General features: G+C 46.7%; 1 long non-coding RNA gene across 1 annotated transcript in view; it reads right to left on the reverse strand.

Annotated features, from left to right (window-relative positions):
* Positions 1-15,205, reverse strand: part of LOC109488664 — a 79,275-nt gene that overhangs the window by 28,629 nt on the left and 35,441 nt on the right. Inside the window, exon 2 of the long non-coding RNA XR_002141588.2 lies at positions 6,221-6,381. This is a non-coding gene — a long non-coding RNA (uncharacterized LOC109488664). The remainder of the gene's footprint in view (positions 1-6,220; positions 6,382-15,205) is intronic.

Here is a 15,205-nt window from a genome sequence, read left to right on the forward strand (position 1 = left end):
TGCCTCAGGAGTTTTTGGAGGAAAAAAAAAAAAATCAGTGTGCTCAGAAAATAGGTCCACCCATGTCTGCAGGGACCAGGGTGACGCTCCAGGACACGGACAGTTTGTAGCCTGATGCCCAAATGACTGTGATCGGGGTCCACTTGCCCCAGTCGCCACACCTGCCCTCCCTCAGCACTCCGGGCCAACTCTGAAGAGAGGACAGACTACCCCCACCCTCAGAGATGAGAAGACAGACTCTGAAATAAGTGATATGCCCAACTTCCAACCTGGGGGTCTCGGGCTTCAAGGCCTTTGCTCTTCTGTTTGACTCCCCAGTGCCTAGGGTTGGTTTCAGCCTCTGCACACTTCAACTGACATCCAGACTGTCCCACAGCTCGACCGGGCAGCCGTACCTACAGTCTGCCTTGCTGCTGGTCTCCTTTCACGCAGAAGGAGATTTTCCAGCTGTCACCTGCCCATCCCTCTCCCGTGTGAAGGATTCAGGAAATGCTTCTCATCTGGTTCCAAGCCATCTAGATAAAGGAGACTCATAAGGTCTTCCTTTCCCTACAGAAGCCAACAAATATTTAGAAGTCCTTAAACTATGCACTGCAGCAGGACATTGGCTGCTGGCTTTTGTCCTGAATTTAAATTAAGCAACTATAAATAGATGGAAGACTCAGCTATTTGGAGAGAAAATTCTACAAACAACACTTGTAGAGACTGCCCAAATATAACCACCAAGATATGTAATTATGTTAGAGAGACTGCTGGGTATTAGAAACTACTAGAAGCTATTTGATTTAGAAATTTGAGCTGTTACTGTTGTTAGAAGGTAGAGGAGGGCAGTAAAGTGTCCTCCAGACTGAAGATGTCCTTTAAGATGGAAAAGAGGAACACAGCCACTCCATACCGTTTTCATAGAGCTTTACTGAGGGTAACTGATGAACCCCGGGAGGGGGCAGTTGGACGGACAGATGATCCAAGCTGTATGCTGTCACCTTACACCCCTGTTTTCCATCCAGTCTGGACCTTAATCCCCAGCTTTTATGCAGGCGGGGGCACAGGGATGAGGTCACAGGGTAGTTCAAGTGGTACCACCTGTGCACCTGTCCTAAGAGACCTGATGTGGGGCCTTCTGTGTTGGGGAGCATCAGAACAAGCCTCCCCGCATTCTGGGCAGGGCACACATTCACCTCCTGGGATCTGGACATGCAGTCCCAGAGGTCACTGCATGGGCATGAACAAGATGGAGCCAAAGATGGAGACAGTATCGTCAGCCCTCCTACACTCTACACCCCCCATCTTTGTGACCCATACAGTCTTAATTCCTCCAAGGTGCCCCTGGAGCCACATACCAGGAGGGCCTTGCATCCCTATGCTGCAGCAATATAAGCAGCCATAGATTAACCCATCCCACCCCTGGCTTTTTACCATTCCTTATTCTTGAAGGATAGGGACAACAATGGCTCGAGTTAACTTCCTGCTGGAAAGGGGCATAGGGCAGGATTTGAGGAATGGAACGGCTTTGCATCCAATTGCAGATATTCCCTAGTACGAAGTGGAGCCCCATTCTTCATAGGGCCATTATTTTGGAACTCTCGTGTATAGTAGTTAGTAGCTTATTCCACGTTTCATAGCAAGGTCATTCAGGTCATTTCAGTTAAACTGGGCTCATTTCAGGAGGTGGTCCTGTAGGTGGGCTTTAAGTCAGGCCCAGAGTGTGCAGGCAATCAGGTAGAGAAGTAGTCAGCTATGCAAGGAAACCGGAAGAATTCAGGATCCAGCCTAGTTTTATAGGTAAACACTGAAGGACAGTTCATCACAACTAGAATCTAACACCCATGAAGGTGTGTTACTGACACAATTTTTTTTTTCCTTTCTGAAGTCACCCTCATTTCTAAAGGTAGCCAAATTAAGACTAAGTTATGAAACCAACCAGTCTTAAATTTAGCTTAATTATCTATATGAATGCAGCAAGAATAGAGACTGGCCATCTAGGTTCTTTTAAATCTGCTTTATTGGGACTGCTCATGAGGAATTTCAGACTGACCCTCTAACAACAGCCTTTCAAGGCTAAGAGCCCTGCCAAATACTTGCCCTCAGACTCACCTGTAATACTTACAGATTTTCTATGGTTGCTTCCTCTCTTCCCAAGGTCCCCAAAGACCGAGGTTCTTAAGCCTGCCAGGAAGTGACCTTCTGTACTCGCTTGGTAAGGCTCTCTGGAACTCTAATCAAAGTACCAAGCCGATTTTTGCCATGGCCGATTGGCTCCATAAAGTCAACCTTAGTTCCTTAAGGCTGTCTGCTCCTGGGAGCTCCTAGGTGGTACAGTCAGTTCAGTTTCTGATTCTTGATTTTGGCTCAGGTTGTGATCTCAGGGTCATGAGATCAAGCTCCAGCACTGGGCTCCATGCTCAGCAGGGAGTCTGCCTGAGAGGTTCCTCCCCCCCCCCCCTGCCGGGTTCTGCTCCCACTCTAAAATTGAAAAAAGCTGTCTGCTCCTATGTGAGCCTGCAGGGTGTCTAACGGATAGGACACTTTAGTCACAGCCTTGGTAATAAAACCAATGTTTCCAATGGTGTGTTATGAGAACAGATTTATTATTATAAGATTTTGAGAGAGTGAGATTGAGCAGGAGGAGAGGGAGAAGCAGACTCCCCACTGAGCAAGGAGCCCGACGCAGGGCTTGATCCCAGGACCCTGAGATCATGACCTGAACCGAAGGCAGATGCTTAGCCAAATGAGCCACCCAGGCGCCCCCAGGAGAACAGATTCTTATTGAACTTATGGAAGTAACTAATTGATTTCCTACCTTGTCACTGCCACAAGCCCCAGCCAAACCCTCCTGGATACGAAGGTACATCTAATTCACAACTCACATCGGACATCAACCCCCCAGGGCCTGTGCTCATTTTACTAGCATTTCTGCTGTTAAAGCCTCTTGTTAGTTAGCACCCCAATCCCAATGGCTTCCCTTCTTAACGGCATACAAAGGTCTTAAGATCTGTGAGATGGCGAATAAAAAGTTCCTGGTAAGCTAAAGAACAGAAGGCTGTAATTTCTTAACATTTTAGGGACTGGTAAGGCTTGTATCTTGTCAGGGACTGCCAATGGCATCACTTTTATCTTATGTGATAGAAATTGTACTTTTGACCTAGCCCCCAGACCTTGTTGGTATTTACCTCCCATCCTCAGGACTTAAATTTGCCCGTAATGACACAGTTACTAGAGATGGAGGTGGTCAATCACAGGTTAACATGACATCTATACAATGACAAAGCACCATCTTCTTTAACAACATGCATTTTTCCAAACCCCTGGCTACCATCCCTTGACAAGGTGTGGGACTGTGGATGTACCCTTGGGGCAACCCCGAGAAGGGGCACAGTCTCCCATTCCACGTGAAAGCAAATTGGTCTTGGGATTCAAGTCCTAATGGAATGCTGAAAAGGGCATTAAATAGATCCAGTACACAAGTACGTCTTGTTAGAGTTTTTCTAACAATAAGGTGTGGATGGAGAGAGTAACTATTGAGCTCCTTACAGTCTGTTGTCATTGGCCAGGTCCCATTAGATTTAATAGGCCACACTGGATTATTGAATGGGTTTTGACCAGGCTTAATTATCCCCACCTTTTCTTTCAAGGTGGTGGTGAGCTCATTATGCCCCACCTCCAGGCAGCTAATGCTGTCTTACAGGTATTACTTTCCAGGGAACTGGCAGCAGTCTAGGTTCTCAGTGTTTATGGACCCACGATGATGGGTTTCACTACCTGGATACACAAGCTGAGGTCTCCTGTCAAAGTTGTAGTTAGATACAGACTCTGTAGAACACCTATGCCAATATACTCAGGAACAGGGGAAATATGCACCAGAAAACAGCAGGGAGGAAGCCTGCCAATCCACAGGTAGAGGCTAGCTTGACCTTGATTATTTGTCCCCCATAACCATCAACAGCACTTCTTTCTCCCTGAAATTTCACGGAGTTCCCAAAGAAAGTGTGATTCAGCTCCAGCATCTGTTCGAGTTAATAGTCTGAGAGTGAGACCGATAAACGGTTATTTCAACATGGGGGCCCCCTCTGGTAGCCCCTATGCACACACTGGAGGGCAGCACAGGCCTAATTCCATTTGGAGGGGGGGAGATCCTCTCCGGAAATTCCTGGCACCACTGAAGGGGCACTCAGCAACACATCCGGCTTTTTTGAGCCTTCACCCAAGGGGGTGAACTCTTTCCCTCAGGCAACGCCTTCCATAGGCCTAGCAAAACCAGATTGAGTTGTTGGCCTGTATTTCCTCTCCGGGTCCCAGATAATGTTAGATCGTGCCACACTTGTTTACAAGACTCCCATAAGCTCCCTTCCTACCATTTTATTGTTGGCAGAAGCCGTTGCTCTTCCCCGTTTTCAACCCACCTCTTTCCCTTATGACAGATTTTTTGGGTTTCACTTAACTCCGCCACCACAGTGGGTAACCTAACACTGGGCCGAGTGACCACAGGAGTGAGGACAGATACTGAAGTCCTATACCAGGCCCTCAGGGCTGACTCTGAGAGCCGGTCCTTCACAGCTGAGGAAAACAGCTTCTCACCTGGGCCTCTAAAACGCTGGGCGGAAATGGCACTTTTCATTCCCAGTTCACCCACAATTCCTCATAGTTCTTCTCTAGAGGTCCAGCATAACAGGGGGAACATTCCAGTCATTAGGCCAGGTTATCTGAACGCTAGCGTTTACCCAAACGTTCAAATGAGCCAAACACCCACCATTCTTGCCCACACCTGCAGCACAGGATCTTCCTTGCGACGCAGTAACCAAGGCCATCCCCGACCTCCCACAACCGTCCAACACAACACCATCTCCCCCAGGCTCTACAAGGGGCAACACCCAGGCTGCCGGCCCTTCTCGGCCCCACGCCTCCACCTGAAGCACCTGGTTAGCTCCCCCCATTCGGCAGCAGGCCATTTCCCCCCTAACGTCTGCACTCAGGTCTGTCCCCATTCTCACCTTCCCCCTGCTGCACTGTCCAGCCAGATCCATGGCCCAGGTACGGCCACGAGAGCTTGTTCACCTGCCCTCCTCCATTTCCTTCTCCCCACAGATTCAGAGAACATACTGAACATTCCCCAGGGAGTTTTTGAGGTAACCCCCCCTTTACACACACTGGTCCAAAGCATTCAAAAGACCCCACCAAGTCTCCCCACATAGTGGTGGCTGGCTCGCTTGGGGCATCTCCCGTGTCCCCTTTACCCAAGCTTGCTTCCTTACCGGTCTCCTGGCCGCCTCGTCCATCGTTAAAAGGAGGCGGAGGGTCAGCAAAGCATCCTCTAGCTGGAGAAGGCCCTTTAAGATCGCAAGACCAAGCCGGCCACCCCCTACCGCTTTGTTTTATTCAGGGTGACTTACAGAGAAGGAGAAGCAACAGAAGGACGACCTAAGTCACACACAGCCAATCTCAGTCCAGACCATCATGCCCAGCTTTTATAGAGCGAGGGGCATGGTGGGTGAGACCACGGGGCAATTACCTAAATGGCGCCCCCTGTGCCCCAGTCCGCGCTACTAGTTATCTAAAATGGCACCCCCTGTGCCCCAGTCGGAGCTACTATTTATCTAAAGTGGCGCCCCCTGTGTACCAGTGCGTGCTACTAGTTATCTAAGTTATCTAAAGTGAGGTCTTCCTACTCTAGGAAGGGTCAGAACAAGCCTTCCCACATTCTTGTCAGGGCCGACATTAACCTCCAGGGTGCCTGGAACTCGTGACCCCAGGGAGGGTCACTGTGGGGGCATGGAGCAAGATGGAGAGCCAAAGATGGATTCAGGGTTGTCAGCAGCCCTATAACTGTCTTTACGATGGAAAGTGTTAAAACCACTTCAGGATTAAGTATTCATCTAATGCCTATTTATTGAATGGAGTATCAGGCATCAGAAATGCAGAAATCAACAAAAGCATCTTTGTGAGTCTAGGAGTCTGGAGAGGCAGAAAGAGGGACTATCATACAGAAATAATTACGATACTGAAAAGGGCATTTATTCCCCAATTCTTATGCTGTCATGAGGAACTTCTGTCAGACAACCCAGGGCTTTTCTCCACCCCTCTTCTCTCCCTTCTTTTCATTGGAAACAGGGCTCAGGGTGGATTATCTGATGGAGCATTTGGAAGAGGAGATTGGACTTGCTTCTTTGCTCTCTCCCTGTCCCTCACCTGGCTCCTGCCCTGAGGCTCTCTGCCATCTACTTACAGGAAGCCTGAGAGCTCGGGTTCCTCCCAGGTAAAGGTAGTGTCATCGTTGTCAGCCCGCATGACCACAGGCATTTCAACTTCCTCTTCCAGGGTACAGTCTGCCGATAACAGAGCTGATATTTCGCTCTCCATCTGAAGTCCCCTATGTCTCTGTGAGAACTAGGGAAGGAAGAGAGATGTTATTTACTGTGCCCCTTAAAACTCCAAGAAAAACAGGACGTGCGTTAAAGGACATACGAAAGAGAGACCACCTCTTTCCACCGGGCAGAAAAGGGCCTCACAGCACAGACGTTCTTGGGGTTAGATGTCAAAGTGTCCAGATGAGGAAGGCAGGAAAGGACGTGCCAGAGAAGATACTAGGGAAAGCTACCATTATTGGCTTCTTCCTTCCTTTTTTTTTTAAGCTGATAAATCCAAGACATTTTTTTTCTTAGTTTTTGATGTAAAGTTCCATGACTCATTACTTGCGTATAACACCCAGTGCACCATGCAATATGTGCCCTCCTTACTACCCATCACCAGCCTATCCCAGTCCCCCACCCCCACTCCCATAAAGCACAGAGTCACAGTGAATAACAATGTTCTTACTAGATTAAGAAACCTGCACAGCCTCTGACTCACAATCACACTCCAACACCCTGCCTTGGGAAGAGCCACTGTACCCGTTACATTTCAAACACTGGTACATACACTAGTACAACCGAACTGCATTGTGGCGGTGGGGGGGGGAGTAGAAGCTGAGAGTGAAAACAAAAACCCTGGGAAAGGGCAATTCAAGTTTTTAATCTCTTTGCTGCCTGTCCTCAACTGGATTTAGAGATGTTTGAGCCTTTGAAGAATTCCTTTGCAAATCACATTCGGTGTCCTACAAATGCTATTAAACTTTTTGCAATGTAGCAATCTAAAGTGTGTTTGCATTTTGTTCAGAATATTAAACAAATGTAGCTCCCAAAATCTCAGGGATTTTTTTTTTAATTGCTGTTTGAAAACAACACTTGCACTCCTGCAACACAAGAATGGCACCCAGTTAAAAAGTAGGTAAAAAACTAAAATAGACATTTCTTCAAATACGTACAAAGGCCAAATAAGACCATGAAAAAATGCTTGGCATCGCTCATCATTAGGGAAACGCAAACTGAAACCACAATGAGATACCACCTCATATCCATTAGGATAGCTATCAAAAACAGAAAGAAAAAAAAACAGAAAATAACAGGTGTTGGCAAGGATGTGGAGAAATGGGAACCGTTGTGCCCTGTTGGTGGGAATGCAAAACAGTACAGCCTTTATGGAAAACAAAGTGACAGTTCCTCAAAAAATTAACTGAATTACCATATGATCCAGCAACTCCACTTCTGGGTAGATATCCCAAAGAATTTAAAGCAGGAGCTCTAGGACATATTTGCACTCCCATGTTCATAGCAGCATTCTTCACAATAGCCGAAAGACGGAAGCAACCCAAATGTCCACTGACAGATGAATGGATAAACAGAATGTGGAACATACAATCAATGGACTATCATTCAATTTTAAAAAGGAAAGAAATTCTGACACCTGCTACAACATGGATGAACGTGGAGGACATAATGCCAAGTTAAATAAGCCAGTCCTATAAGGACAAATATTGTATGATTCCACTTGTACGATGTAACTTAGTCAAATTTATAGAACCAGAAAGTGGAATAGTGGCTGCTAAAACCTGGGGGGAGCTGTTGTTGGACAGTAAAGTGTTTTCAGTTTTGCAAGGTGAAATGAGCTGAGTTCTTTTTTTTTTTTTAGATTTTCTTTCTTTATTTGAGAGCGAGAGAGAGAGAAAGAGAATGAGCAGTGGGGAGGGACAGAGAGAACAGGAGAAGCAGACTCCCAGTTGAGCAGGGAGCCCAATGTAGGGTTCAATCCTGGGACTCTGGGACCATGACCTGAGCCCAAGGCAGAGGCTTAACCAACTGAACCACCCAGCACCCCAAAAATATTTTATTTTTAAAAATATTTTTATAGAACTACTTTATAAGCCCATTAACATGAAAAAACCAGTTAAGGATCAGTAAATAAATATTTCAAATTTTGTGACTTATTTTTAGCAAACTTTTTCAGCCTCAAAAGTATTCTTGTTTTGATGCTAAATTATATGCTGAGCTATTTATAAAGTTGGTACGTTCCCCATGTTGGTTGCTGACCCACAAGTAGTGGGTTGTGAACCACAACGCGCCAGTGGCCAGCCTCCTCTGGGCGTTCGGGAGCTGGCATTCAAAGGACCGGACACTTTGGGGGAAAGCTACCCCTCATTGTGCGGCTGTGGACGCCGATGGGGCGGCGGGGGCTGGTATGAGATTATTGGGGAGTGAGATTCTTTCAGCTTCCTTTAGGGCTGACTTCAAAACAGGCAGAGTTTCAGCTGAGCTCTTAGACAGCAGCAGGGGGAATGTTTTGCTATTACAGCTTGTTTCCCCCTTTAATCTGTTTCTCAGGCAGGACAGCTAAAGCAACTTTAACTGCAAAAAGCATCTCCTTTCCACATATGCTGCAGGGCTCTCCCAGGTGATGTGCGGGGGGCCTGGGTTCATTCGCTGCGGGCCCAGGCAGGTGGCCTGGAACAGCATTCGCAGCTTGTGCACCTAGAGGCAAAAAGGGAACCAGGATGAGATCAATGTTCTGATTTCACGTGACTGGTACAGTTTCTTGGAACTGATACCTCCTCCTTGTGGAGTATAAACGCAATTTTGGATTGCTAATTACATATACTTGATTGTGTCCAGTTTTTCAGGGGCCAAACTGTCAGCCTGAACTAAAGAGGATTCTGGTTGATTGTATTACTGTTGGCCAAATATTTTAGCTTTCCCTTCCTTGTCTCTTCTGAGAGCTTCATATAGTCCTACACAGATGCAGTCAGGAATGGTCATGTGACTTGTGTTGACCAATGAAATGAGGACAGAAGAAATGGGTGTTACTTCTAAGTGGACGCTTTAACAGCCCTTGTGTGGTTCTCCATGTCTCTTTTCTCTCTAGCATAGCAACCGAGAATGTTTCAGGCAGAAGCTGCTCTTGTAGCCTGGTCCCAGGATCAAGACGACACAGAGCAAACCCATAGCCACCTGACCCAACACACAGGTAATGTGCGTGAAAAATAAATCTTCATCATCATAAGTCTCTAAGATTTGGAGTTTTTTCTTACTGTAGCATAACCTGACATATCCTGACTAATGCATCATTTTTGTAAATCAAAGGCTAGGAAAAAAAAAATCTAAGTGTGTCTGGACACTTGGCTTATAGGACACCCAGAAAAGAAGGGGATGAAAAGGCCAGTAGGGGCAAGCCAGGCAGGACCACAGTAACGTAGTCCCAGCTGGGGTCAGATGCTCAGGGAGCGGGAGGATGTTTCCTGGGTAAAACTGCCTCATTTAGATAGTTGGAGGTGAAGAGGTGGGCATGATTTGTTTGAGAAATGGATGTTCTAAAGACTCAGAACTTGGTGCCTTCGTATTTCTTCTTGTGGAGAACCCTAGAAGGTAGGTTATGGATGATCGTGTTGGAAATACAAACGTTTAAGTGCAGAAGTAAAGAGAAAAGTAGTAAAACCCATCTGGTGTGCTGTACAGTCTAAGCCCCGTGTGTGCTAACGAGGAAGCAGACAGTGCATGAACAGGTTTGAGTTCAGTCTCAGCTGGGCTGCGCGAAATCAGCAGGAAACATGAGAAAGACACTGGGCTCTAGAGGTTTCTCCCAATGTGACAAGAAAGAGGCACCAGAAAGACAGTTTCTACTGTAACAGAAGGCATACACGTTACTCTAAGACTAGAAGTGAGAAGCTGATGCCTTGCTTTGCTGTTTCTGCTGTGATGACTCTGCCCCGTCTGATGGCCCGATAAAAATCAGGGATGAGAGCCTATAGCAAGGCACAGGAACCAGCTCGCCTAAGGTCCCCTCCCCTCATTTATTAGCACAGTGGCACTTCAGAGTCCCCCCTGCGGCTCTGCCTGGCGGGTACGGTTTTGGCGTGCAGTGCTTGTGGGGGCGGGGCTGTGACTAGCAGGGTGCGTGTCAGAGAGCCTTAGCTTGCCATTGAACTCCTGACGTGCATATAACTGAATATATCACAACCACTGTGACTGGTGTGTCTGCAGGCAGTTTTTCATGAAATAAGAATGTAACTAGAGGGGCACCTGGGTGGCTCAGTTGGTTAAGCATCTGCCTTTGGCTCAGGTCATGATCCCAGGGTCCTGGCATCCAGCCCTGCCTCAGGCTCCCTGCTCAGCAACTGCTCAGCGGGAGCCTGACTCTCCCTCTGCCTGCCACTCCCCCTGCTTGTGCTTGCTCTCGCTCTCTCTCTCTCTCAAAAAAATACAATCTTAAGAAGGAAGGAAGGAAGGAAGGAAGGAAGGAAGGAAGGAAAGAAGGAAGGAAAGAAAGAAAGAAAGGAAGGAAGGAAGGAAGGAAGGAAGAAAAGAAAGAAAGAAAGAAAGAAAGAAAGAAAAAGAAAGAAAGAAAGGAAGGAAGGAAGGAAGGAAGGAAGAAAGAAAGAAAGAAAGAAAGAAAGAAAGAAAGAAAGAAAGAAAGAAAGGAAAGGAAAGGAAAGGAAAGGAAAGGAAAGGAAAGGAAAGGAAAGGAAAGGAAAGGAAAGGAAAGGAAAGGAAAGGAAAGAGGAAAAGAAAGAAGAGGGACCCAGTGTGCAGCTGGAGTGAACAGAGGGCTGGCAGAGGTGGTCCAAAACAAGTGTAATAGGATGTAGGGACAGCAGAAGAAAGGATCCAGCGGCTTAAAGGGAATATGGAACCTCTGCCTGAGGCCCTGGCTGGCAATCTGGGCTAAAATAAGCCAACACCCGAAGGAAGGAAGGGAGTCCTGGATGGGCTTTTAAAAGGTGACACTCCTGCTTTATGGTAAGATATGAATAACTGACAGTTTGAGACAAAAATGGGGAGTTCTGCTTCCCTTTCTCCCCATGACTAATGCTGTCATGCGTGTACCTGTGTGCACACAGACACACGTGGACCCATGCAGAGACACGAAAAAGCAAGGACTAACATGACAGTGTGGCAGGCTGGCAATGGCACGCTAGCTTGTCCTGAGACGCCAGGGCCTTGGGCAGGTATACAGAGCAGAAGAGATCCAGGCTCTGCTGGAAGAGCTGTGAGACGGGAAGTTTGGGAAAAAGCCCTGGTGAGGGAGGGACCAACGTCACATGCCAGTCTTGCCCTCTGTAAGGAATCCAGAAGGAGCTAAAGAAATCCTTCCCTGAAGTTTGGGACGGATTCTAAATATAGATGTAGCCGGCATCGCCTTTGTGCTCTGCCCAGCTCCTGGGATGTGTTCTCTGCATCCTTCTCCCTCTGCAAGCACGATTCTTCCAGAAGACTTCCTCAGCCTTCTGGGGCAGCCTTTAGCTGCCTCAAAGATCCCCTCAACACTGACCAGTAATACTATTACATTTCTCTGATCAACTCCATCTTCTGGTCTTAACAATGAGTATTTCAAAGATTTTATTTATTTATTTGACAGAGAAAAAGAGAGAGAGAGAGCACAAGCGGGAAGAGTGGAAGAGGGAGAGGAAGACTTCCTGCTGAGTAGGCAGCCAGATGCGGGGCTCGATTCTCAGACCCTGGGATCGTGACCTGAGCCGAAGGCAGATGCTTAACCGACTGAGCCACCCAGGTGCCCCAAGAATGACTATTTCAAATCATGCTTCATCCCTCTGAGAAGGCTTTTCAATTCAGCAGATGAGCCCCATTCCCTATTTTACTGGGAACTGTGAAGCCACCCGACAAGGACTCCTTCACCTTCCTGATATGAAACCTATTATTAGCTATGCCCATCCACACCCATCAGAGTTGTTTCTCTCCCCTCGGCTGGCTGCCCCCTTCTCCTGGGCCTGGGACCCTACATGCTCCTGCCATCAAATATCCCCTTTCCCTCCCTACCCAAGCAGCCCTTCCAACTACACTCTTCCCAACGCCATTTAAACGTGCTCAAGTGTCTTCTGTCTTAACTGTGATTGGGGCTGGCTGTGGACTGGGGAGGAACCACAGAGACCTCTAAAATTCTGGGAATGATCTTTTCCTGAAGTTGGGTATGGGTCCGTGGGTATTCATTTTATTCTTCAGAATACACACGTATTCCATGTGTTCTTTTGTATACATGAGTTCTTCACAATTGAAATGGCAAAAGCAAAGCCAACCCTCTCAGTCACAAATCATTGTGTATCCTCCCACCATGTTTCACTTTTCTTTCATAATCAGCCTTCTTGAAAGGAATGTCTGTGTGTTCTATTTGTGAATAGTTTGCTTCTTCAGGCAGTAGGACTTTCAAGTGCAGCCTCTTCTAGAAAGTACCTGAATATCTGATACTGTGTTTTCATGTAAGTCATGACATTAGGGAGCTGGAAGGGGTCTTCAACTTCAGAGGTAAGGAAACATGCATTTTCCCCCCTGAATGAATCATAACATTTGCATTATGTTAAACGTGCAATTTTAAATCCTGTTTTTTTAGGTAATGTGATCTCACCTTTCCATAGCATAAAAAGCAGAAGGAAATAATGTATTTTTAAAAAGATTTTATTTATTTATTTGACAGAGAGAGAGAGAGCAAACAAACAGGGAGGGCAGCAGAGGGAGAGGGAAAAGCAGACTCCCCAAGAAGCAGGGAGCCTGACGTGGGACTCGATCCCAAGACCCTAAGATCATGACCTGAGCAGAAGGCACTCGACTGACTGAGCCACCCAGGTGCCCCAGAAATAATATATTATTAATCATAATTGTTTTTTGAATATATTATTGATAATAATTGTCCTTTGGAGATGGAATTAATATGCTTTATTCTTCACTGTTTTTCTGTACTTCCTGGGATAACTACAATGAGCATGTATTGATTTTATACTAGAAAACACACTTCACTGAAGAGAAGAAGAGAAGTCTGTATCTTCTGTCTTTATTGTCTTAATTACCAGTCTCTCCTTAACCTACTCCAGGCTGGATGTCCTGCTCCCACGCTCCCCCCCACCCCCAGTCACTCCTCTGAACTGGCTCTGATAAGGTCGACAATGATGTCCCTGTGTGCAAACAGTGGACATTGTTCAGACCCGATCTGGCTGCACAATTCAGCAGTGTTCCTCAACGCTATCAGCCACTTCCAATTCCTTGCAACTCTTCCCTGGCCTTCAATGCTGCGGCCCTCTCCTGCTTTCCCTTCTATCTCTCTGGTGGCCCATTCTAGCCTACTTTGTGGACTCTCCTCCATTCAGCCATTAGATCTAGAGCTTTGCAAGGCCAAGGTCCTTTTTCAATATATACTTTCTTTTTAGGCAACCCTATCCGAGATCATTAGTTTTAGCTGCTATCTCTAAGCTATTTAAATACAGTTATATCTCCGGTTCGAACATTTCCTTTGAGTTCCAGGAGCATGTACCACAGCACCTACTTAATACCGCCCTTTGGGGGTGCCTGGGTGGCTCAGTCATTAAGTGTCTGCCTTAGGCTCAGGGCCTGATCCCAGGGTCCTGGGATTGAGCCCCACATCGGGCTCCCTGTTCAGCGGGAAGCATGCTTCTCCCTCTCCCACTCCCCCTGCTTGTGTTCCCTCTCTCACTGTCTCTCTGTCAAATAAATAAATAAAATCTTAAAAAAAAAAAATACCGCCCTTTGGTGTGTCTCAAAGGCACTTCAGGCATCTCATGTCCAAGCCCAAACCCAGGCTCTTCCCCCACAATTCTGGTCTTCTCTGCCAGTGGTCCCTGTCTCTGGGATGCCTCATGCCAGTTTCTCTGGCCATCTTCTTGCCCACCACAGGACCTTTGTATGTCTCAATCTAGCTTCATGGAATGTTCTTCCTTTTTCTCTTTCCGGACAGTCTTGACATGTCGAGGGTACCTTCCTCAGAGAAATCTACCATGTCCCATAAGCCTGGGTCAGTTTTCTTTCTTTTTAAAGATTTATTGTTTTTAAGTAATATCTATACCCAACATGGGGTTCAAACTCATGACCCCCAGATCAAGCGTTGCATGCTCCTCCAACTGGGCCAGCCAGGAGCCCCTCTAGGTCAGTTTTCCATATTATGTTCCTTTTCCCTGGAGCATGTATCTAAACTTGAAAGTTAGCATTCATTAATTAATGTGATTATTTGGTAAACCTTTGAGGCTCCCCCTAGACCCTTAACTGCCTATCCCACAGAACAACCCTTGTTATTGCCCCACTATGTCACTGGTACCAGCAGAGGGCCTGACACCCATGGAACAGGCTCTCAAAAATATCCGTTTAGGGGTGCCTGGGTGGCTCAGTCGGTTAAGCATCTGACTCTTGGTTTCAGCTCAGGTCGTGATCTCAGGGTTGTGAGATCGAGCCCCACGTCAGGCTCTGTGCTCAGCGTGGAGTCTGTTTGAGATTCTGTCTGTCCCTCTCCTTCTGTCCCTCCCCCACCATCTCTCTCTAAAAATAAATAAACAACTCTTTTTAAAAATATTTGTGTTTAAAGCATGTGTGTAGAGTCATAAATGAATTGGTTAGCATGTAGTGTGATATACTTACTTCTTATAAAAGATTTAAGTAATTTGGGTGTTTATTTTATTTGGAGGTCTGGGGTGTCTTATTTTGTGCTTCTATTTTGTTGTGTGGCTGATGTCCAGAGAAGTGTGGCCTCTGGTGACACACTGGACACTCTGCTGACCTGGAGTTGGGATAGCCCTGTAGGATGAGGTGTGGTCGCCCACGGGAGGAATATTAAGAAAAGTGTCCCTGAAGGGGAACACTTAAAGCCTCCCATCGCCTTCTTCTCTTGCTTAGAAACTTCTCTTGTTAAAAGCTAATGGTATATTACGGGATATGAGTTACTGTCAAAATGTGAAGGCAGGGAGGTATCTGAGACATTATAACATGGAAGGGGCTTCCTCTGTATAAGCTTTGGGTGAAAGTCTCTTCCTTGGAGATAGGCTTTCAATGTCATAACGCCTGCTCTTCTGAATATAAAGGACCTCCTGAGGCCCATGAGATTATCCTAA

Source organism: Ailuropoda melanoleuca, chromosome 1 (assembly GCF_002007445.2).
Source record: "Ailuropoda melanoleuca isolate Jingjing chromosome 1, ASM200744v2, whole genome shotgun sequence".
Classification (NCBI taxonomy): Eukaryota; Metazoa; Chordata; class Mammalia; order Carnivora; family Ursidae; genus Ailuropoda; species Ailuropoda melanoleuca.